Raw genomic sequence first — 22041 nt, 5'->3', positions numbered from 1 at the left:
GCAGGGATCCACCCAGATAGGTGGGGCCAGGGGCGGGGTTAGTTGTGAGAGGTGGTCCAGAGCAATGGCGGCGACCACCACCACAGCCGGTCCTGCTTCCACAGCTCCCTAACCTTTGCCAGAACTAGTTGGGCTGCAAATCTGTGTCTGCGGTCCACAGTTATCAGAACAGCAACTATTCTGTTCTTTTGATCTGACACTGCTACTGTTCCATTTCTAGCACTGGGCAGGTGGGGGCATGGTGAGCTCTGGGAGGTTAGGGAGGGGTCGGCTAGTCTCAGTGCCTAAGGCTCTGTTCTCTGCTTGGCAGTGAGGGCTTAAACCACCGTTTTCAGCCTTCTTCCCTCAGTCTTTTCTCCAAGGTCTCTGCCGTGAGCATTGGGTTCAGCTGTGTTATATGCTGTCCCCTCACCCCTGTGGGCCATAAGCGGAGCCCTAGCAGTCCGAGTTCTTCCCTCTCCTGCAGCTGCTGGTAGTTCCGGGATGCAGTGAGCTCGGAGCAATGAGCTAGGTCTGCCTCCTGCGCCCACGTGGCTCCATCCCCGCACTTCTCCCTTCCCTCCTCCCCTGCTCGCGCAATTCACCCATCTTTAGGTGAATTCAGTAGTGGGCCTCTTCGTCCTGCCTGTCTGCTGTGCTGGGAGTCCTTTGTGGAGTTATAGTTGTTCGATTAGTTGTGAATTCCAGGGGAGATTTACAGACGCTCACCTCACGCCGCCATTTTGATGACATCTCCTTCACTCTGATCTTTATTGCTGTTTTCCCGAACATAAGACCTAGCCAGACAATCAGCTCTAATGCGTCTTTTGGAGCAAAAATTAACATAAGACCCAGTCTTATTTTAGTATAATATAAGACCAGGTCTATAATATAATATAATATAATATAATATAATATAATATAATATAATATAATATAATATAATATAATATAATATAATACCAGGTCTTATATTAATTTTTGCTTCAAAAGATGCATTAAAGCTGATTGTCTGGCTAGGTCTTATTTTCGGGGAAACATTGTATTTCTTCCCTTCAACTCACTTTGGCCTTTTTTGCTGTTCTTTTTCTAGTTCCCTTAAGTGTAAGGTTAGATTGTTTATTTGTGATTTTTCTTGCTTCTTGCTTCTTGAGGTAGGCCTGTACTGCTATTAATTTCCCTCTTAGGACTGCTTTCACCATGTCCCATAGAAGAAGACAGCATATCATTGTATTTTCATTTTTGTTTGTCTTAAGGTATCTTTAGATTTCTTCTTTCATCTCATTGTTGACCTATGCATTATTTAGTAGCATGTTATTTATCCACCATGTGTTTATGTGTTTTTCAGTTTTTTTCTTGTTACTAATTTCTATTTTCATCACTGTGGTCATAGAAAACATTTGTGATTTCAGTCTTCTTAAACTTATTGAGACTTGTTTCATGGCTTACCATGTGGCCTATCTTAGAAAATGTTATATGTGCACTTGAAAAGAATGTATATTCTGCTGCTTTGGGGGTGAAATGCTCTAAAAATATCGATTAAATCCATCTGGTCTCATGTGTCACTTAAGGCCTCTATTTCCTTGTTTATTTTCTGTTTGGAATATCTGTCCATTGGTGTCAATGAGGTCCCCTACTATGATTGTGTTACTGTCAATCTCTCCCTTTATGTCAGTCAGTATTTGGTTTATATATTTAGTTGTTCCTATATTGGGTGCATAGATATTTACTAGGGTTATGTCCTCTTGTTGGATTGATCCCTTTATCATTATGTAATGTCCTTCTTTGTCTCTTATCATAGTCTTTGTTTTAAAGTCTATTTTGTCTGATATAAGAATTGGAACCCCAGCTTTTTCTTCATTTCCATTTATGTGAAATTCTTTCTCCATCCCTTTATTTTCAGTCTGTGTGTCTTTCAACATAAAATGGGTCTCTTGCAGACAGCATATGTATAGGTCTTCTTTTCTCATCCATTCAGTTACCCTATGTCTTTTGATTGGAGCATTTAATCCATTTACACTTAAAGTGATTATTGGTAAGAAATCCAAAACACTAATTTGAAAAGATATGCATCTCTATGTTCATTGCAGCACTACTTACAATAGCCAAGATATGGAAGCAATTGAAGTGCCCATCAATAGAAAATTGGATAAAGAAATTGTGGTATTTTTATACAATGGAATATTACTCTGTCATAAAAAATAATGAAAGTTACCATTTGTGACAATAGGAATGGACCTAAAGGATATTATGCTAAGTGAAATAAGTCAGACTGAGAAAGACAAATACCATACGATCTCACTTATATGTGGAATCTAAAGAACAAAACAAATGAACAAAAAAAACAGAAACAGACTCAAAGATACAGAGAACAAACTGATGGTTACTAGATGGGAGACAGGTTGGGAGAATGGGTGAGAAAGGTAAAGGGATTAAGAAGTACAAATAGGTAGTTACAAAAAAGTCATGGGGATGTAATGTACAGTATGGAAAATAGAGTCAATAGTATTGTAAAAACTATGTATAGTGTCAGATGGCTACTAGACTATTTGGAAAGATCACTTCATAAATTAATATAAATGTTTAACCACTATGCTGTACACCTGAAAGCAACATAAAATAATATTGAATGTTAACTATAATTTTTTAAAAATAGTCATGGGGACATAAAGTACAGCATAGGGAATATGGTCAATAATATTGTAATAATTATGTACAGTGTCAGATGGGTAATATATTTATTGGGGTTATCATTTTGTGAGGTATATAAATGTTTAATCACTATGTTGTTTTCTACACCTAAAAGTAATTAAAAAATAAAAGTGATATTGATGAGTGGTCAGACAATTAAATTTGAGAATTCATCCTAGAAAAAGTGCTACATACCTCACTGCTGAATATCCCTATGGTCACTTTCAAAGTACTCCCCTTGGGAAGCGATGCACCAACACCAGTGCCGAGTCCACCCTTCAAACAATTTTGGAACTCTTTATCTGGAATGGCCATCAGAGCTGTTGTCGTATGACACTTGATGTCCTGAATGCCATCAAAATGTCTTCCTTTCAATGTTTCCTTTATCTTCAGGTAAAGAAAGAAGTCATTGGGGGTCAGATAAGGTGAGTAGGGAGGGTATTTCAATACAGTTATTTGTTTACTGGCTAAAAACTCCCTCACAGACAGTGCCGCATGAGCTGGTGCAAGAGCCACGAATTGTTAGCAAAAAGTTCCGGTCATCTAACTTTTTTATGCAGCCTTTTCAGCACTTCCAAATAGTAAACTTGGTTAACTGTTTGCCAGTTGGTACAAATTCATAATGAATAATCCCTCTGATAGCAAAAAAGTTTAGCAACATCATTGCAAAAGTTCACAAATTTATTTGTCAGACCTTGTAAATACATAGTTATTGCCATTTATTTATTTATTTTTGTGTTCTCCCACCCCCTTCTTCTTCTTAAAGAAGTTCCTTTAACATATTTTGTAATGCTGGTTTAGTGGTCAGGAACTCCTTTAGCTTTTTCTTGTCTGGGAAGCTATTTATCTCTTCTTCAATTTTAAATGATAGTCTTGCTGTGTAGAGTAGTCTTTTGTAGGTCCTTGCTTTTCATCGCTTTGAATATTTTGTGCCAATCTCTTCTGGCCTGCAAGTTTCTGTTGAGAAATCAGCTGACAATCTTATGAAAGATTTCTTGTAAGTAACTAGTTGTCTTTCTCTTGCTGCTTTTAGGATTGTCTCATTGTCTTCACCCTTTGCTATTTTAATTATAATGTGTCTTGGTGTGGGCCTGTTTGAGCTCATCTTTTTGGGGACTGTCTGTGCTTCCTGAACTCGTATGTCTATTTCCTTCACCAGGTTAGGAAATTTTTCAGTCATTATTTCTTTAAATAGAGTCTCAATCTTTTGCTTTCTCTCTTCTCCTTCTGGTAACCCTGTGATGCAAATGTTATGCTTGATATTGTCCCAGAGGTCTCTTAAACTTCTTTTTTTTTCTTTTCTGATTGCATATTTTCTGCTATCCCATCTTCCAAATCACTGATTTGATCCTCTGCTTCATCTCGTCTGCTGATGATTTCTTCTAACGCATTGCTTATTTCAGTTATTGTATTCTTCACTTCTGACTTGTTCTTCTTTGTGGTTTTTATGTCCTTTTTTATGCTTGCAATCTCTGTTGAAGTTCTCACTAAGTTTCTTTAGCATCCTTATAACTAGTGTTTTGAACTCTGTATCTGGTAGGTTGCTTGTCTTCATTTTGTTTAGTTCTTTTTCTGGAGCTTTCTCCTGTTATAGTTGAACCTTGATTGCTATTGGCATGGCAGTGGGTGGGGTTGACTTTTGGTCTGACTGGCTGTAAGTTTTGGCCAAGTCCATAGCTATCAGGCTGTTGTGTGAGGGGCTTACCCTGCAAAGCAGAATTCTCCCCAATGGGCTCTGGTCCCTGTTGAGACCGCCCTTTGGATGTGTTGCTTGTGGGGCTAACTAGGTGGTGCTCTGATGTGGTCTGAAGCTGACCTCCAGGAATGTTGTTTCTGGGACCTCTTAGGAGGGGCTCTGGTGCAGGCCCATGCCAGCCACTGCCTGTGATCAGCTGGGGACTCCCTGGTGGGAGCTACAAAGTGATCTGTAGTTAGTCGTTTCCTGTGCTGGACCTGTAGGCACATGGCAGTGGCCACACTGCAAACTGAGGTCAGCTGCCACCAGTACCGGGCACACAAAAAGCCCAGGACACCCCAAGGTCTGCTTATGCCTATCAGCTTCTGTAAGGCTCAGCTGGTGATTCGAGCCTCGGGCAGTATGCATGTTGGGTGAGGTGGGTCTCAGGGAGTCACCAGGGATGACTGGTGCTCACCAGATTAATGTACATTCTGGTTTGGTGCCAGTGCTGAGACTGGAGCTACTCAGCAAAAGTCTCAGGGGACATCGAGGCCAGCCGCCAACTGCCTGGGGCCCACAGACCCCGGAGAGTTTTCCAAGAAAGAGTGCAACACGGGCAGGGCTGGTTGCTTGTCATTGCGTAATTTTGGTGGGGTGGGGTCCCAGGGAGTCATGAGGGTGGAGCAAGTAGAGTTCACCAGGCCAATGCAGATTCAGATTTGGCCATGTGCAGGAGGGCTCAACACAGGGAAGGTGTCGCCCATCTGCCAGCTGCACAGGAGCAGAACTCTACACAGGGAAAATGGTGACTGTCCCTCCAGTCATCTTCCTGAAGTCACACAACTCAGTCTTTCTCTGTAGGTCTCTGAGGCCTCCCAAGTCGCAGTCCCTTTGCCAGAGCCCAGAATGAGTGCCTGCAAGTAAGTGAATCTGTGCATGGGCCCGTTAAGAAGGCCTCTGGGTCTTCTGCAGCCATCCCATCTGCAGCTGTCCTGTCTCACCTGGACAGTCAAAATTCCCACTGTTTTTCAAAGCCAGATGTTGTGTTTGGGGGGGGTTCTCTTCCCAGCAACAGTATTCTAGGCTAGGTAGCCTGGTGTGGGGGTATGGTCCCTCATACCTCCAGGGGAAAACTCTGCTGCTGAGATATCCCTCTGGATGCTCAACTGCCACATGCCGGTGTGGGGCTGGCCCGTTCAGTGTCTCTGCCCCTCCTACTAGTCTTGACATGGCTTTGTCTTTATATCCTTAGTTATAAAACTTCTGTTCAGCTAGACTTCAGATGGTTCTCCAGGTTGATTGTTCTATAATTTAGTTGTAATTCCAATGTGGTCATGGGAGGAGGCAAGCACAGGATCTATATACTCTGCCATCTTGGATTCTTCTCATGTAAGATGCTTTATATCACTTTCTATCAATAGTCAATCTCAGGCTTATTGACACTATGGACTGGATAATCCTCTTGTCAGGGGCTGTCCTGGACATTATAGGATGTTATCCCCAGCCTCTACTTACTAGATGCCAGTAACAGCCTCCTAGTTTTGACAACCAAAAATGTCCCCAGACATGGCCAAATGTCTCCTGCAGAGTAAAATCACCCATGATTGCGACTCACTGCTTTTTATGATTCTGGACATTTGCTAGCAACTTACTACATTATGGTTCCAATCTCCCCTGCATCCCCTACCTCCATACCTTTCAGCCAGGATTCCTTGGCTTCAGCACTGTGATGATGAGTCCATAAGAGCAACAGTCCTCTTGTCTCAAAAGTGAGAAGGGAAAGTTAATAATATATTGAATTCATAACACATTTTTTCAGTTTTATCATTGCTCATATATGGGTGCTAGAAAATAAGATTGCCCTCTGAGAGTTAAAATAGTAAAACTCATACAGTGAATATGGGAATGAACTGAGATGTTGCTGGAAAGTGTGACTGAAGAGTTTGGAAATGCCCTAGATTTCAATAAAAATAAATTGGGCGTAACTTCAGAAAGATAAAATTGTAATTTGTTGAGGGTAAATTTAATCAATTGCACCCTATTCAAAGAAAGACTATGTAATAAGGAATGGCCCAGTTCTGTTTTGGTTTTACTCTTATAAACTGCTAAGGAAATATCCTTGTACCCATCTATTATTTATGATTATACATGGATAAGTATTCTATAGGATGAATTCCTAGAAATTGAATTATAATATAATAAAGACTATACATGAGCTTCTAAAAACTTGGTCTAAATTTAGATTTCCACTCCCACCAATGATATATGATTACCCATTTGCAAAAAGCATTAATTAATACTATTTTGCCTTCCAACTTTAGCCAATGTAATGGGTAAAAAATAGTAGTAAATCAGTCTGATTTTAGTTTGCTGCCTAGATAAGTTTCTAAGTTTTGTATTATTTTATAAATTACTCTTTTAAATAATTGGGTTGCTTGTCTCATTGATTTGCAGAACCTTTTATGTATAACGGAGAGTAAGTATTCTCTGTTCCACATGTGGCACATAGTTTCTTCTGGTCTGCTTGTCTTTTGATTTTGCTTATGACGTCTTTCTTCAAAAAAAGTTTCAATGTTTCTATACTGTCAAATATGATCATCTTTCCTTTTATGGCTTCTGGTATTTATGGCTTACTTAAAAAAAAAAAAAAACTTTCCCTATTACAATATTATTTTCTTGTACTACTTTTATAATTTGGATTTTTTTTCCTCCTTAAATTTAGATCCTTAATTCACAGAGAATCTTATTTTTGTATATGGTGTGAGGAGTAAATCTAATTTTATTTTCAAATTAATATTTAATAATCTCAATACCTCATCCCCAATGATTTGAAATGCCACCATGATCATTTGTAAACTCCCACTTATATAGAATTTCTCAACTATTTATTCTATTTCATTTATTTATTTGTATGCTAATACCATACGAAGGCGTTATGGTGTGTTTTGAGATCTTCTGTCATTATTCTTCTCTTTAACTATTTCTTGGTTCTTCTTGCACATTTTCCCTTCACAAAAGCTTTAAAGTCTGGCATTGTATTTTGCATTGTAAACAAAAATATTGATGCTTTGCTTCCAGGCTATCTAGCATTCCACTTTTAGGGTGCAGCAGTTGTTGGCAGAGTCTCTCTGCCATGTTCATTTGCAAGAAGCACAAAAGTGTGTTTTTCCATTGAAACCTGGGGTTTTCTGTCTGTTTTAAGGAATTCTATTGGTGATTACACCAGTGACCAAAATGTTTTGGGTCAGCCTGCTTCTTAAACAGTTAGCCTGCTAGATGGTTTAGAAACAGCACTGCAGTTGGTCTGGGGTGACTACATCTGCAGGGACTCTATTTCTCAGCAAAAACTTGGGCTACACCTAACTCTCCCTTTTGTTGCTTATTTATTCTACTTCAGAAGGAAAAAATGGTTTGCGTATCAAACTCAGTGTTTGCTCTCAAGTTTGACACCCAGATCTCATTATACACTTGTCTCAGTCAAAGAATGTTTTTTTATATATATAAATTTTATTGGGGAATATTGGGGGACAGAGTGTTTCTCCAGGGCCCATCAACTCCAAGTCGTTGTCCTTCAATTTAGCTGTGGAGGGCGCAGCTCAGCTCCAAGTCCAGTTGCCATTTTCAACCTTTAGTTGCAGGGGTCGCAGCCCACCATCCCATGTGGAAAATAAACCAACAACCTTGTCGTTGAGAGCTCGCACTCTAACCAGCTGAGCCATCCAGCTGCCCCAAGAATGCCTGTTAAGGTCCAGCGCATCACGATATTTATTTCCAGGGTACACACTGAGACGCTCTCTAGAGGGGTCCAGGTTCCCTGCATCTCAGTTATGCCAGTTTCCAATTAGGAGATTCCTCTCTTTTCTAATCAAAGCATTTAACATGAGCCTCAGAAGGGGCATGGCAGAGAATTCACCTGTTACAGTTTGGCAAGGTGAACTAATAATCTCTTGACACGGCCCCTAGCCGAATCAGAGCTCCTGACACTGGCGGAGCAGAAAGGGCCTCCCACAAAGGGATTACACAATTGCCCTGGAGAACATAGACTGGAGTTTGTCCCTTTCTTGCCTTGCTCTAAGCAAGGCTGTAAGAAAAAACTAACATAATCAGTTAGTCCAGAGTTTTGCAGTTGTGCAGTCCCCCAGAGGTTTGACCTTACTAAGCCAGACCATGTCAAGGTTCTAAGAGCCTGAGGGTGACAGTACCAGAGGCCACTGGTCACCTGTCCTGGAAAGAGAGGGTGTTCACACTCCCATCCACCTCAGCATGAATCCGTATCCCACCTCAGCTCCATAGCCCATTCATAGTTTCACTGTCAGTCCACTGATTACAAACCCTCTTCCTTATTTTATGTCTTAACAAATCCAAGTCCCACAGATGTGGTGTCACGAATGGTATAAGTGTGCTTGTACCACAGTCCAAGACTGTGCTGTGCAGATGTCACTGTTTCCATCTGCAGTGAAAAAATTTTGGAAGCACTGTAGTAAATAGTCATTTGATTGAAAGAAATAAAATTCACTCAAACTTAGCAAAAAGGATGGGGGTTGCTTTCATAAAACGAAAAACAGGAAACACAACTGGGCTTCAGAAAGGATGGGAACTGGCAACTTGTCTGTCCCTTTCCCAGTCCTACTTGCATATAGACCGTTTCTGTTCTATTTGCTTATTAAACCAAGCATAGCTGCCTCAAACCTGCCTCCTGCTTCCAGAAAGTTTAGGGTCTCTGAGCTGCCATTACAAAATCTAAACAGTTGACAGAAATAATTTAGGGGTGACAGAATTCTTCGAGTGCAGAGGGGGACAAAAGATCATTCTTCCACTGGCAAAGAGAAAGAACTGTCTACTTGCACAGTTTGGGCCACGGCTCTCTAGGGAAGGCAAGGTACTCGCTGGTCCCTCCTTCCAGACAGCTTGGCACTAAAGCTGAAAGCTGACTCCTCTTTCCTGAAAGTCTGATAGGAAAAGGCAAGGGGTTTGCTTTCAGGTGCCCCTGCGTCTGGTGTAACCCAAGACCTTAGAACCCTGGCAACTAAATTCCAGACTTTTGAGGGTACTAAACCAGGGTAATGGGGCTTGAAGGGCTAGAGCCCAGGCAGGACATGCTGTAACAGTGTGGATGCCTGAGCGCTGAGTTCCACATGACTGTTCCTGATGGCACCACCTGGCATGCCTTCCCTGACATCTGGGGCATGGAACAGGAGAGCCAGGACTACCTTTCCAGGGTCTGTTTAGGAGGGCCCAACAGGACTTGCTCTTATTCTGTTCTTATCTGTCTAGAAAATAATAGAAACAAATGCAGAATGCAAAAAGGCTAGCTTTTAAAGCCAGTTTGTTTCAGTAGCCATGATCCTTATCAAAAATGCTCATTACTCTCCTCCCTGGACAACAGCATATAACCTTGCCTACCCCCCGCCCCCATATAGACCAGCTCTGAGTGGTGGATGCTCTAAGTTTTAGGACTTTTCAGTGAGCTGCGAAGAAAGGTTCCTGGTATCAGTGTCTTTCTGTCAATAAATGAGATCTGGGCCAGCCTCGTGGCTCAGGCAGTTAGAGCACCATGCTCCTAACTCCGAAGGCTACCGGTTCGATTCCCACATGGGCCAGTGGGCTCTCAACCACAAGTTGCCAGTTCGATTCCTCGACTCCCGCAAGGGATGGTGGGCTGCGCCCCCTGCAACTAACAACGGCAACTGGACCTGGAGCTGAGCTGCGCCCTCCACAACTAAGACTGAAAGGACAACAACTTGAAGCTGAACGGCACCCTCCACAACTGAGATTGAAAGGACAACAACTTGACTTGGAAAAAAGGCCTGGAAGTACCCACTGTTCCCCAATAAAGTCCTGTTCCCCTTCCCCAATAAAATCTTAAATAAATAAATAAATAAATAAATAAATAAATAAATAAATAAATAAATGAGATCTATCGAATGTGCATTAAACTGCTGATCTCTGAGCCCATGGAGTCGTTCATTAATTTATTTGAAACGTGATTGTTTTCCTACTCTATGCCAGGTGCTGGGTTAGACGCTGGGGAGGCCAATATGAGTAAGACATAGTTCCTCCTCACATCTTGGAAAGACAGAAATTTACCAGCTTACTCTAATACAATAAAATAAAGGTTGCAACTTGTATTAATTTAATTTTAACTCTTTGGCAAAAAAAAAAAAAAAAAAAAAAAAGACTTAATCATAGAATCTAAGAAAGGTCAAAAATCAAAACATGGCAAAGTCAGGGAGGCCTGAGGAACAACCAGAATGAGGAATTTGAACACTGTCAGAACTGTCTCCCTCTCTCCCTCTGCTTCTGCCATGCAACTCATTCTCCCCAGGGACCAATCCTATCCACGTGTATGAAATCTGCCATCAGTCCTGAGTTTAGTGTTTTCAAAACCCCAACACCTGAGAGCACTTGATTCTTTCCTCCTGTTTGAAAATCCTGGGGAGCCACTTCGGTTCATTTTGTACCAGCTGCCTACCCTTAAGCCAATTCTCTGGTAAATAATACGCCTACTTCTAAAGAACCATTTGCACGTCAGGGTAAGTAAGGGGCTGCACAATAAGGTAAAGGAAGGTGAGTGACTTTAGATCAACCCCAAAAGATCTGACATCATTTTTCTTCCCTGGGTAGGGTTGTCAGATACAATACAGGGTGCCCAAATATTGCATGGGATATACTTGCACTAAAAAATTAATTCATCTATGTTTTTTTTAATTTAACTTGGTGACCTGTATTTTAATTTCTATTGATTGATTGATTATTTATTTATTTATTTATATTTGTATTTACAAATCTGACAACCTATTCCTGGGTCACTTCAAGGAAAAGGGAAGCGGGACTGGTTGCTGGGTGGTTTAAGAGCAATGGCTACTTAGGGGTGGGGGACTGGCTTTTGTAGTTTAGGTTCTTGGGTTGTAACCCTCAGACATGGACTTGGGTTAACTTAAGCAACAACAGGGAATGTATTGGAGGGCTTGTAGGCAAGGCCACCATTTTGCACAACTCCAGAGACAGCATATGAATGGTACCCCCTGAATTTTGCAGTGTGGCTGCTCTGACTGTGGGGAAGCTCACAGAATCAAAGGGGGATTTGGACAACGCTCCTGGGAAGGACAGGACCTGGGGTCACACACCATCATGCAGCTTACATAGAATTACCTACCTGTTCACTCTAGTGTCATTCTCTCACCTCTTCAAGAATGTGTATTGAAGTGCAAGAGAGACAGCATTTAAGGATAACCTTGAATTTATTCTAATTACATAAACCCTGGTCAATATTCTGAGTGGTAGGAACTCATGGGTCAAGACAAGTGTGTCCTAACTGCCATCATCTTGTTGCCTGAGACACAACACTGGGTTCGCAGCAGAGACGCTTTAGTCAGGTTTGGGTGCTGTGCCTAATCTTTGGAGAAGACAGACATCGATCACATGGAATGAGCAGCAGGCACTTCCCTGAAGGGAAAGCAAGATGCCAAGAGCAGAAAAAGGCAGAAGGGATGCTTGGGAGGCAAACCAGAAGAATGTCCATTCCAATGACATCTGTGTTCTGTCCACACAGAAGAGCTGGCACTTCATCGTCCTTGCCCTGTGGTGCTACAGACCATGCAGGGAAAGGTGGCCAGCAGCCGGCTTGACCAATAACTAAGCAGTCCCTCAGGCTGGTGGTTCTCCACAGTGGTGTCATGAGAGCCAGGCCCACCTGTGTAAGGGTGTAAAAAAGATTTGTTACTGTTAATGGTCAAAACACTTTGGAGGAATTCCCCTTTTAAAAAATTAATTAGAGCAAATTCAAGACCACATTCTCAGTAATGTCACTTTGACTTTCTTGCATCGCGGTAGCCTTTCCTGAGTGGGGAGGAAGGGTGCAGGTAGAACCAGTATGCAGATCATTGCAGACAACCTGCTACTGCAGCCATCCAGAAGTGACTGCCACTCCCGCTCCTGCTTACTCCCCTGTGAAACTGGGGTGGGTGGAGCTATGTCAGTCCAAGTGGGTCCTTCATGTGTGCATTATGCAATGTCTGGTATGTGGCAGATACATTGAGGGCGTGGAGGATAGGTACCTGGACTTGTCCCCAGCAACCTGACCTTGCCTGGGTTGAGGAGAACGAGGAGAGAGGAGATGGATCTGGAGTGTTTAGAGTCAGCACCACATGTCGCTCACCAACTCATAAGCTTGTAGTGGAGATCAAATTAAATGGTACATACAAAACACTCAAAACAGTGACAGACACATAGTAAGATCTCAGTAATTGCTGGTTGTGTTATTTGTATAGTTAAGATAAAGTTCAGTTGCCGTAACAAAGGTCATAATAATAGTGGTTTAACCAAGAAGGGTATATTTCTCTTTCAGTTACAGTCTTAGTACAAGCAGCACAAGGCTTAATTTGGCAGTTTCATCGCTCAGGAAACCCAGACTCATCCTGTCTTGTCACTCTGCCATCCTCAATATGTGGCTTCCATCTCGAGATCTAATATGACTGCTCCAGGTCTTGCCATCATTTCAATATTCTGGTCAGAGAGAAGGGGAAAGCGGGAAGAGGAGCACAGGCCTTTCCCTTTATGGTACTAAGCAGAAGGGGCACAAATTCCCTTCCACTCACATCCCATTGGCTAAACTTCATCCCAAGACCGCAGCAAGGAAAGCTGGGGAATGTAGTCTTAAGCTGAGGAGCCAGCTGCCTCACAGAATTCTGAGTTTTATTACTAAAGGAAGAAGGGATAGATATGTGTTTAGGGACCCTGATCATGCCGGGTTGTGTTGTTGTTTCTGCTGTTTCCCTGCACACAGAGCGAGAATTTCCTAGAGTAAGCCCCCAAAACTCTCAGACCTCTAAACATAGCACAGAAACGTGGGGGAGCTTGGGGCAGGTAACCAGGGACAAGAACACTGTGGTGTTGTAAACCCCTCCCATCATGCTCTTTGAGCTTTGACATGTGCCTCCTTCCCCCCCATCCCCAACTACAGGGTGCCTCTGTGGCCCTCAATCAGCTGACTTCTATCCAGCCTCCTTTCTACTCCCAACCCGTATGTTCACTTCCAGGCCGTACCCCCAGCCCTACCATCGTACTGGATAACTCAGGAAGTCAAAATGGCACCCAGATGTTCCTATGGTGCTATTGAAACCGTCCATTGGAAAGAGACAGCCTCCTGCAGTTACTCAGACACCAAAACTGAACTCCCCAGCAGCTGGCCCCCACAGAGGCAGGGATCTCCTCCTCATAGCTGCACAGCTTCCTTCCTCTCTGGACCCAGAGAGCAGGAGAGAAGGGAGGAGGGAGTAGTGGGCTTGGCCCAGCATCTTCCAAGAGACAATTGGACCGACAATTGACATAGAACAAGTCACTTCCCTTTGGTCTTCCCTCCTGGCCTGGCCCAACTGGGACAGCGACCATTTCACCACCATATATTTCCCTTCCATAGCCACTCCCCTCCCCCTATCTCTCACCACCTTCTAATATAGTTCTCCCTGCTCCTGGCAGGCCTTCCTGCCTGCTGAAGCACACCCTCACCTTTCTGGCTAGGGCTGGCCAAGGCTGGGTCACACCCTTCCCAAGCCACACCTTCTTAATAACCCTTGGAAAGCAGAAAGCTGTTCTGCTTTGATGAACTGACCCTGCTTTTTCCAGTCACAAGGGCAGTCTGAGGCCAAATTTTCCATCCGGGGAGAAAGGAGGGCGTGAGGGCAAGCTAGGGGAGGCAAAAAAAGGGGTGGCCCTATGTGCAGTCTGCCTCTGGCTTCTTTGGTTTGAATTAGTGGGTGTCTTAAGCAAGAGCAGATGCAGCTTTGTTCTGAGAGCTGGGCCAGGCATGGCTCAGGGAGAAAGGGAAAGAGGAGAACACATTTCTTTTTTAATGGGAAACAGATTTGAGACGGGAAAAAATGAGAATTACAAAGGAATGAAACCCCAGAAATCGCCATAGAGCAGCTAGAGGCCTGTCTGGCATGGCCTCCCATGAAGGGCCCTGCCCGTCGCTGCTCCCAGGTCTCCTCCCGCTGCGCAGGCTGCACCTTCACCAGCACAGCCCTCTCATTCATTCCATCCCGTCCTCTCACCAACCCCGCGAAGCAGTGAGGTAGGCTGACTGGAATCACTAGCTCACTAGGTCAAGGAGAATCCTCAGATTCTGAGAGGTTATGTAATGCCTCAAGGTCAGCAGCAGAAGGAGGAAAAAGCCCTCGGGGCTGAGATGTAACTGCAGTGATGGCCTCACCAGGTCCCCTGTCTACAAGTGATTTGCATGTATTTGCTTAAGTTATGCATCAGGACAGACTCTTTGCCTATATTTAGCTATAATGAAGTAACTTTATCCTTTTAAAAACTGAGATGGGGCCTATTTTAAGGTAGCCAAAATTTCCCTACTCTGTACATACGTGCAAAGCTACATGGAGAATTACACCGTTACCCAAACAATCCTACAACCACACAGGATCCTTTTCTACCACTAGTGAAGATAGCCAGTGCTTCTTCCCCACTGTAGAAGGTAAGAAACTGTCTCCCTCCCCCCAACAATTAAACCCTAGAGCTGTTGCCATTAAGAGAAGCGCAGGCTCCAATTAGGGATCAAGGAATCACACAGGGCACAAATTCAGGTAGGGGTGGTCTGCAGGAAGAATAATGGCTCCTCTTTCTCCTTTTCTCCATCTGCATCCCTGGTGTCTGCAGGTGAGAGCTCACTGGATGCCAGATGCCACGCTGGGTGCAAAGGTCACAAACATGAATAAGACCTCACCCTTGGCCTCAAAGTTCTCAAAACAGATGCAGACAGTGATCAATCACTATAAATTGATACATGAGAAGACAGAATTATGTACAGACGCGGTGGGAGTGGGGAGGAACTCAGGAAAGGTTGCAGGAAAAAAAAAAGACAACAAAAAATTGATCAGCGTCTTCTTAAAGGATGAGTAAGAGCAGAGGGAGGGGGCTGCAGGAGGGGGCTGCACAGGGTATTCTGGCGTAGAAGACAGTGTGAGGGTGGCGTAGAGGCATATGACATAGAAGGAGGGAGAAGATAGGCCTAGAGATCCAGGAGGGGGCTTAGGAGAGCCTGTGTGTCTGCTGAAAGTTTGCCCTTACCCTGTAGACAAGGGCCGTTTTAAGATGAAGAGTGGTTTGTTCACCTTGAACATGGGTGTTCCTGGCTGCACCATGGGGCTGGCAAGATGGAGGGAGGGAGGCCGGTGAGGAGGTTGAGGCAAACATCAGAAAGGTGGTGAAGGTCTGAGCCAGGGCATGGTCAGTGGGGATTAGGAGGAGAGAGCAGGTCTGAGAAAGATCTAGGTTAATCTGTACGTAGCACCTGGTTAGCAGGTGGATATGGAGGGAAAGTATAAGGAGGCGGAAAAAGAGACATGCAGGGGGCCAAGGCATCTACCTCTGAGGTTACTGCAGACACACATTGTTGTCTGGGTAGGAAAGCTCTGGAAGCCAGAGAAATGGGAGTAGGGCAGAATCTTCTTTTTAACGTCCAAATAGAGCTGTTAGGCAACTCCTTGGGCTGAGGAACTTCCCCTGATTGGAGACGCCACAACTCCAGCTGCTTTCAAGCTCAGGAAACATCCTGCAGCCTCTGGAGGATTTAATTCAATTCAATAAATGCTTATTGAACAGCTACTCCTCATAAGGGAAAGGGGAAGAGATGAGTTCCAACAATTACTGAGCACTTAAATTGTGTTAGCAGAGTGTTAAATGCATTTGCATGTAATCTCGTCTTCAGTCAGTCCGCTCAGTTGGAGAGGCCAGGTCATTTACCTTCAAGGCCCTGAAAAGGCAAGTAATTTGTCCAAGTTTAGGTGGCAAGTGAAGGGTGGTGTGAGGATGCAAACCCAGAAGACTCCTTCTATCTCCAAGACACATCGCCCCTCAATGAACCCAGAAGGGTGCAAGTGGCTGATAACACAAACTATTCTAAGCAAAAAGGGGAATGCACTGGCTTATTTAACTAAAAAGCACATGAGTCAGCTGGCTCCAGCACAGCTAAATCCAGGAGCTCAAATGATGCCATCAGATCTCTTTTGCTTTTGCTCATAAATGAATAAGGCCATCTCTCTCTCACCTGTGTTCATCTTGACTCATATCTAAGGGAGCATAAAATGATAGTTCTGCGGTCCCACAGGCAGGGTTCAAATCCTGGCTCTACCACTGAACTAGCTGGAAACTTTAAACAAGTTGCTTAACTTCTCAGTGCCCTTGTTCCCTCATTGTAAAGTGGATGTAATAGTATCTGCCTTGTAGGTCCTCAGGAGTTGTAAATGATATCATCCACAGTGTGCTTGGAATAGGGTCTGGCACAAGTCAGCACCCAACATGCCATCTATGACTGTTTCTGTCTCTGCTTCTTTTGAGGTAGGCCTCATTTTCTCCTGTTGTAGATAGCTTCCTCTATGTAGCTCCAGAACCCCAATTTACATGATACCCCCAGCTTCTGGTCTTTATGTGTACATATAGTGACTCTCAAGGCAGACTCTGTTAGGTTCTGCTAGGGACGTGTACCACCTTGGAGGCCAGGATGGAGGGTTCTCATTGGCCAGTCTACATCTGCAGTCCGGCTTTGTGGGGCACCGTGGTTACCAGCTCTGCTCGGATCACGTAGAAGTAGACGAAGGAGTCTTTAAAAGATGGGATGCTGTGAAGACAAAATAACATATGTCAACTCTTCTGTGCTAGGTGCTGGTGTGAAGGTGTGTGACATGCAGAGGAGTGAGGGACAGCCTCCTGTCCATGAGCGCTGATGTCAAAGTAGAGAAGGTGAGCAAACACACACATATCACGACTAGAAGGCAGATGTTAGGGACTGATTGTTTGTGTTCCCATAAAATTCATGTTAAATTCCTAACCCGCCAATATGATGATACTAAGAAGAGGGGTCTTTGGAAGGTGACTAGGTCTTGAGGGTGGGGCTTTCATGAACGGATTAGTGCCCTTATAAAAGAGTCTCCTAAATGTTCCCTTGACCCCATCTGCCCTGTGAAGTTACAACTAGAAAGCACCATCCAGAAACCAGGAAGCAGGCCTTCGCCAGATACCAAATCTGCTGGTACCTTGCTTTTGAACTCCCCAGCCTCCAGACCTGTGAGAAATAAATATTTGTTGCTTAAGCCACCCAGTCTATGGGACTTTTTGTTATAGCAGCCTGATTTGACTAAGACAGCAGATTATGACAAGTACCATAAGAGAAGGACACCTGAGATTCTCTACAATGGTCAGGCAAGAAGAAGTCACATCTGGATGGGTGAATCAGCACAAGTCTTACGAAGAGGGTAGCATTTGAGCTGAACTATGAAGTGTATGTGGGATTTGGGTTCGTAGGGATGGTGCTCACGCAATTTGAACAATTGTGTTGGAGAAGAGGGGTTCCTAGTTTGATAGCATAGGGTGTAAAAAGTCATCTTGAGTGGTAAGCCTGGAAAGCTGAGCTAGCAATAACACACAAAAAAAGCAGGCTGAGGTCAAGGAATGCTAGATCAGGGGGTTAGAAATAAAACAACTACAGGTAGAGATTGAATTACCAAGAGTGAGAGCAGGGTATGCCTGGTGTGGTAGAGGACTGTGAGTCAGGTGCTGAGGTCTTTTACAAAGTCCTAGAATTTTGAGCCTTCAGCCAGGATGGGGGAAAAGCCAGGATAAACAGATGGCCAGATAGATTTTTAAAGAAGAATCTTAATTCTTAATCTCCAGTGCTGTCCAGAGACTTTGTACCTCATGTAAACTCCACTTAATCTAAGAGAAGTTGGCTTTCTAGAAGTAGTGTCATACCTGTGATAAATGTGCTACCATTCATTCATTTATGCACTCGTGCACGTAACATTTGTTGGGCGTGGTTCTGAGCTCAAATGACGCAAATAAGTAAGACTTGGTCCCTGACCTCAAGGAGCTTACTGTCTGGTGCAAGCTACTACTTAGTTCATGTCTGCTGGTCACACACCCCACACTGAGTATGTGCTGTGCAGTTGGGTCCCCACTGCCCTGGGCATTCCCATCAATAAATATTTACTAACTAATTAATTATATCTCTATCCTCAGCCTCCACTTGGTATGAGAGACTAATGAAATAATTTAATTTCAATTATGTCTATTTCGTGCAGAGTCTGAGAGTCGTGATAGGAAGCAAAGAGGAAGCTACCATTGGAAAGTGCCAGTAAAGATGTGGTTCTGTCAAAGGAAAAGTTTCATTCCATGTGGAGAGAGAAAGAAGAGGTATCATCCAAGATGAAATCCACATAGAAGAGGTTCCACAAGGCCCTGTGAAAGGGGCTAATAGAGGGGTCGAGGTGGAGGGGGCATGGAAAAGGGGTGGGCCCTGGAGGGTGGTAATGATTGTACTGGGACAGAGAGCTCAGAGACAGAGACCAGAGGGAGGGGCAGATACACGGAATCAGCAGACTCAGGTTAGAAGCAGGCAATCAGGGAATGGGACGGGAAGGGCTGAGCAGGAGAAACTTATTACAGCACATGGAAAGAATAAACGTGACCAAGAATTCTTGAATACTCTGCCCATGAAGAAATGGGCTCTACTGCTACTCCCCTTGCATCTGAGCTGGACTGTGTTGGCCAATAGAATGCGGCGAAGTACTAAGGAGACTGGGGCTTCCTGCTTGGTCTCCTGGAGCCCTGGGAAGGTCCACCTTCAACCCTGGTCACCTGAGCGCCCAGCAGCTCTCAGTTGAAACCACATAGGTTACCTCAGCATTGGGGTACTCTCCCCCAGCCACCATCTCCCAGTTTCCCAGAACTACTGACCTTTTCTGCTAAGGCAGGTTTTATTTTCCAAACCTCTCCAGTAGTGATTTTCTTGCAGCCTGATTGGGAACACACCCAATCCTGCACTCACCCCGGTGTCCCGTTTGAATATTCCAGCGTAGCCTGAATCTGTATGGTTTTCCTCCTCAACAACCTTAACCCCTCCTTGAACAGGTATCTCCAGGCAGACCATGGCAGGATCCCCTGGATCTGTCCTGGAGCCCATATTTCAGAGGTGACAATAGGCTACAAGTTTGCCCCTGTCCTTCAACTAGTTGCCCATGAGTGAGGCATCCCTTGAATTCCAGTTGTGGCCCCAATTACTACTGCAGGCCTTTAATCTTCTTTCAGCCATTGTCTTCTCTTTCTCTATTGATTCATATCCTGGATTTTCCCAAGAAAGCCCCAATCCCTCTGTGGGCCCCTATGTCTTCAGTGATAAGTGTTGTAGACATGGGTAAAGCCAAATTGCACGGGGTGATGGGGATAAAGGAGAGAGCCAAAAGGGGAAGAACGGCACCTCACCCAGCTGTGTTCCTGGCCCCATCTGCCCCTTGCTCTATCTTCTCCTCTGGCAGGCTTCTCAAGTGGGAGATCGACGGATAACACACATCATCAACCAACTCATCATGTGTTTGAATACAGGCTAGGAGTAAGAAGCCACTAAGCCTCTCCCATTGTACATAGAGGGGAACTGAGGTGCAGAGGAGAAATTTACCTAGTCCAAGGTCAGAAAACTATCCTGTGGCACACAAGTCTGCTAACTCCCAATCCAGTTCACTCTTAACTTTGCTATCTTCCCCTCTCTGACAAGGTCATGCATCATATCCAAGGATGGCCCTACAGTGATATTTAAGATAAATAGTTTATAGAGGGTCCCATTCTGAACATGATTCAGATGAATGAAACAGTTAATCTTGCTCTCAAGAAAGTAACATCTCAGTGGGAAAGGAGATGTTAATTCATTCTATTAAGAAATGTTTTATTAAGCACCAACTATGCATAAGATGTATATTAAGACCTGTGAAGAATATGAAAATGAGTAAAACATGGTCTCTGACCTCAAGAGCGTGAGGAGAGATAAGCACGAGAGGAGAGATAAGACATGTACAAGTGAAGATATAACTAGCAATTAAAAACGAGGACATATTCATGAACATAGGTTATAGAGAGTAAGTGCCAGGAGAGGTTAGGGAGTCTCCCCAGTCTGTGCACCCTATGGCCTAGCATCCCTATTCCAGAGAAACACTCCCACCGGTCCAGGAGAAGACATGTATGAGATGCTCGTTGCAGTGCTGTTTCCAGGGCTTGGGAGCTGGGGGCAACCTTGAAGAGATAGAAACGTGGTCCATGCATATGACGGAATGCTATGCAACATGCATCGGTCTTAAACAACTACCACTGAGTGAACAAAGAAATAGAATGGGACTTAGAGCATAAAACCAATGATGTGAATCGCGGACACAGGCACACAAAATTGTATCACAGGTCCTTTTTCAAGAATACAAATAGATCTCAATCAGCACATGGAAGGCCGACTGAAAGGATATATATTTAATGCAATAAAGTGAGTGTCTACAATGAAGGGACTAAGAGGAGTGTGGGTGTAAAAATAATGACATAGAATAAAACACAGGCCAATGACTTAAGGAAAATAATTAGCTGTGTGTATCCAAGGGGCAAAAATAAAATTAATTAAGTGAAGTAAGGGGTCCTTCTGTTTGGGGAGAAGGTTGGGCAGAGAGCTCCATGAATGAGAAAGACCCTGACTCAGTCAAAAACTCCCGAATATTTCCTTACCAACCTTGTTTCCAAAGTCTGCCGACTTCTGATTCCAGTGCCTCCACCAGACACCCTGCCTCATCACAGTGGCACACGGGACGAGTCACTGGAAGCCTCCTCTTCATCCGCATACCTGCCTACCACCCTCACTCGGTGGTTCCTGCTCCCCACCTGTACAGTCTGTCCTGCTTTCACCTCACAACTCCAGGCTTTTTCAGCCTGGCTCTTAAATGAGGATAAAAGCAGGTTATACTGCAAAGTGCTTGTAAGTACTTAATAACTTAAAGATAAGACAAACCTGAGTCCAAATCCAGACTCCAGCAACTTACTGTGTGACCTTAACAAATTACTTAACTTCTCTGAGCTTCCTTTCCCCAATTAATAAAATATGCATAATTACACTTACTTCACAGAGGGTGTTATAAGGATTAAATTAGATAATGTATAAAGCACAAAACCATGGCAGTTTGTTTATTGGTGAAATTGATGGCTCTAGAAGAGACACACAGCAGCCATGGTCTGGATCCGCATTCCAGTTTAGACACTGATCTATGATGAACACTTGGCCTCTCACTCTTCATGTCCTTCTCCCCAGACTCTGCTCTAGTCTGCCCTGTTTTCACCCACCGCTGGGCTCTGCCCGAGCAGGATATGCTCTTACCACCAGAACCCCAAGCTCTGTAACCTTGGCAATCTTATAGATTACAACTGATGAGAGCTACTCAACCCTCGAATTACAGTGTCGCCTTCCCCTGGACCACGGGCCGCCCTCATGTGCTAAGGAAGAACACCTAATACTCTAGTGCTGGACACTTTTCTCCTTAACACGCCGAAGGGCGATGACTGCAGTGGGGGCTGGTATGGAAATCTGCCTTTTCCCTTCTGCATGGCTCTACTTGTGATGGGAACTCCAAAACAATTCATCACAGTAATCATTGCTGATTCTGGGTTATCATGGTGACTGATGGCCATGCTACTTGCAGTTTGTCTTCCCAGCGTTCTCTTTCACTAGAGAGCAAGTATGCAGAGTAGTGGTGGGTGGTGATGGCTAAGGGCTTTGAGGCCAGGAGAGAGTCACAGCTCAGCTTGTCACCAAACCAAGGGTGGGAGGGCAGTGGGAGGGGTACAAAACAGTCAACTGAGATGGCTCCCAGAGAAAATTCAAACTCTGTGCA

At 44.1% G+C, this 22041-nt stretch overlaps 1 long non-coding RNA gene across 1 annotated transcript in view; it reads right to left on the bottom strand.

The window, feature by feature from the left end:
• Window positions 1-11613: 11613 nt before the first annotated feature.
• The window catches only part of LOC141569352 (uncharacterized), a 58252-nt gene continuing 47824 nt past the window's right edge, over window positions 11614-22041 (bottom strand). Inside the window, exons 2-3 of the long non-coding RNA XR_012492894.2 lie at window positions 16841-16970; window positions 11614-12041 (exon numbers count right to left, since the gene is read on the bottom strand). This is a non-coding gene — a long non-coding RNA (uncharacterized LOC141569352). The remainder of the gene's footprint in view (window positions 12042-16840; window positions 16971-22041) is intronic.

Source organism: Rhinolophus sinicus, chromosome 11, assembly GCF_057876585.1.
Source record: "Rhinolophus sinicus isolate RSI-liver-muscle chromosome 11, RSI-T2T, whole genome shotgun sequence".
NCBI classification, from domain to species: Eukaryota; Metazoa; Chordata; class Mammalia; order Chiroptera; family Rhinolophidae; genus Rhinolophus; species Rhinolophus sinicus.
This window is presented reverse-complemented; position numbering and strand designations above follow the sequence as displayed.